The sequence below is a fragment of the Nicotiana tabacum genome, chromosome 16 (genome assembly GCF_000715075.1).
Source record: "Nicotiana tabacum cultivar K326 chromosome 16, ASM71507v2, whole genome shotgun sequence".
NCBI lineage: Eukaryota > Viridiplantae > Streptophyta > Magnoliopsida > Solanales > Solanaceae > Nicotiana > Nicotiana tabacum.
Genome location: NC_134095.1, coordinates 124,558,676 through 124,561,603, shown reverse-complemented (window position 1 = coordinate 124,561,603; position 2,928 = coordinate 124,558,676). Strand labels below are relative to the sequence as shown.

The following is a 2,928-nucleotide window of genomic DNA, read 5'->3' as shown; positions in this document are numbered from 1 at the left end:
ACGATATACCAATCAGTCAACAAAAAATAATACTAGGACAATTAATCCTCGCATATCTAATCTCATCATAACTTATGTTCAAACCAAACGATCCCTTATAGATGTATAAGTATTGCAACTAATTCTAAAAAATATTCTATTTATACTTTAAATGAATATTTTATTACAATTTAATTTTTTCTACAATCTAAACTCAAAACATTATATACACAATAGCTTAGTTCCCATTTTATTTATTTGTTGTTTTGCTAGCAAAATTTTATTACTACTACATTAGTTTTGTTTTTAGTTTTTTACATAATATCGTGTAGGTATTCATTTGTGTGCAAAAGTATATGAAAAGTTAAAGGCAAAGTTACAAATAAAAAATATAAACGAAAAAAAAAAAAAAAGATTAAAGCCCAAATCTCTCCATTCCCTTAAGACCTAAAATATTTAGACTCCCAACCCATTCCCCCCCAAAAAATATCCGCACATCTCCCGCTCTAACCCTTCCCCACTCTAAGCAACTATCCCTAAAACCCTCGTTCTTCTTGTTTTGGAAAACAGAAATTGTCAAGGTATGGCCACCCTAGTTTTTTTTTTCCTTCTTAATTATTTCGATTTTTGCCATGCTTTCCTAGGATTCTTGATCGAGAATAGTTCCTTTCACTTTCATCATTACATTATGACAGTGAAATGGCAATCCCGACTTTCTATATTGATAAGTGCCAAGAATTTAAAAGATTGCCAAATTCAAAGCAATGAATTAGGAATCTCTCCTATGGAGGGCCTTTTTCGTATATTTTAATTCCTATATTTGCCTTTTGTAATCTGTTTAAATTAGTTTGTTGTATGGAAATTAGTAGTTGAATCTTAATTCTGTAGTACTAAGCCTGAACAAGCCTTTTATATTGCCTATATTTTCCTTTTGTAATTTGTTTAAATTAGTTTTTCTATTTTCTTGTATATTGTATATTCTTCATTACCTTCATTTGCGGATTGAGGAATATGCTCCAAATTTATGTTGCAGTATGGTGATTAGGTTCATTCTTTTTAAGTAAACCCGAATTTGTCTTTTCAGGCACTTGTGTTATGGGCATCAATGTAGAAACAAACAAGTGTAATAATCATGAGGTATGTATGATACTTCACTCTTTCTGAAAACAAAATCAATTGGATATACTGCCTAGTGAAGGATGAAATGTTTACAAAATTCTTGTTAAAATCTTTAGGACTTTTGAAATTTTATTTAGAATAATAATATTTTACTCTAGTAATGTTTGTTATATGAAACGGGTGTGATGTTGAACTGGTTTAGCTTATGCTCTTTTCTTGAGCAGATAAATATGAGAATATAATTTTTTTGGCAGTTACGAACTTAAGAATTTACAAGACTTCAGACTTGAAAACACCTAGTTATCAGATACTAAGAAGAAATGCAGCTTATGAGGTTGATAGTATTTTCTTATAGTGTTGTGCTTCAAACTAAGAACTGCTAAATAAGACATGTTTTGAACGGTTTGTAGTTTTTTGGTATATATATTGCACTAATAATCTGAAGGTTTTAAAGAAGCAGGTTGTTGTTTCTGGCAGAATCTTACCCTACAAAAGGAAATGTTATTTAGTTCAAACGTGATTGACAAGTCCCAACTAACTAATGTACTAAACTTATGGTGTGAATATCATTTTTTTATATACCGTTAGAATTTATGACTCCATAGTTGTAGAAACAGAAGGTGACAGTCTTGCAAGATTAAGAGGGTAACATGGCAATCTTGCTGGATCAGGAGGTGGTGTCACCAGGTGAAATAATCGATGGAGTTCTATAAGATCTTATTTTGTTGCGTTCTTCTTGATATCCACAAAAACAACAATTTCTTTCACGCACAGGGTACAAATACAATCGGCTAATGTCTTTCAATTCGCTATCGGAACCTGGTATTAGAAAATCATTGGAGCACTTATGAGTTTTCATTTCTCTTCACTGTCCGCTGATGGTTGTCATCCCTAACCAGACTCACATTAGCTAGTTTTTTTAGAACTTTATTATTCGTGTTGTAAAAGAATTATGTAATGTGGATCTGTATGAAATTATTCTTTTTCTTGTAAAAAATATCGTATGTTTTGAGTATAACAACATTTTAGTATTCTACTTTATCTTGAATGATATTGTTGAACCTTTAATTATTTATTCTTACTAATGTATATCATTTATTTAAAAAAATTAAAAATATTTTGCTAATTTTTTTTATATATTTGATGATATAATATGGATTGTTAGCTACAATACATAAATTCTTGTGGCTAAAGTTGATCATGACAAATTCTTCAGTTTATTGCTACGAAATTATGGAATTCATAGCTAAAAGTATGAATTCTTAGCTACGATATAAAAATTATTGTGGCAAATACTTTAATGTGTTGCTATGAAATTTTGAATTCATAGTTAATCACAAGTACTATTGCTACGGGAATAAATTATAAGTTTAGCCACGAAAGTTGAGCTTGCGTGACAAACAAATTAAATTTTTTGCTACAACACAAAATCTTATGGCTACAATATGAAGATAGCTACAAATTTTATTTGTCGTGGCAAAAGAATAAAATCACTTGCTACAAGTATATTTTTTGTGGCAAGATATTTTTACCATTACAGCTACAACATAAAAAAATTTATGGCAATAAGTATTAGTCCTTAGCCATGGATCATGTAAAGTCTGTAACTAACTTTTAGCTACGCTACATTTTGCTACGAATGCTACGGAAAAAAATATTGTGGCTAAAGTGTTTAGCCACGGAAATTTTTATATTTAGCTACAATATATTTCGTAGCTATAAATGCATTATGTTGTAGTGCCTACTCATAAATATTTATGAGTCATTTTCTTAATTGGGGGCCTTGTGCCATATTTTTTGAAGGGAAGAAGGGGTTAATCTTATTCACTT

The 2,928-nt window shown here is 30.1% G+C and overlaps 1 long non-coding RNA gene across 2 annotated transcripts; it reads left to right on the top strand.

Moving 5' to 3' along the window:
• The first annotated feature begins 401 nt into the window (after positions 1–401).
• LOC142170578 (uncharacterized) lies at positions 402–2,139 on the top strand. 2 transcript variants are annotated; one of them, XR_012699841.1, is made up of 3 exons: positions 420–560; positions 1,064–1,116; positions 1,704–2,139. It is a non-coding gene; the product is annotated as an uncharacterized LOC142170578 (long non-coding RNA). The 2 variants fall into 2 exon arrangements; XR_012699840.1 differs by having other exon boundaries at positions 402–560; positions 1,064–2,139.
• Positions 2,140–2,928: the final 789 nt, after the last annotated feature.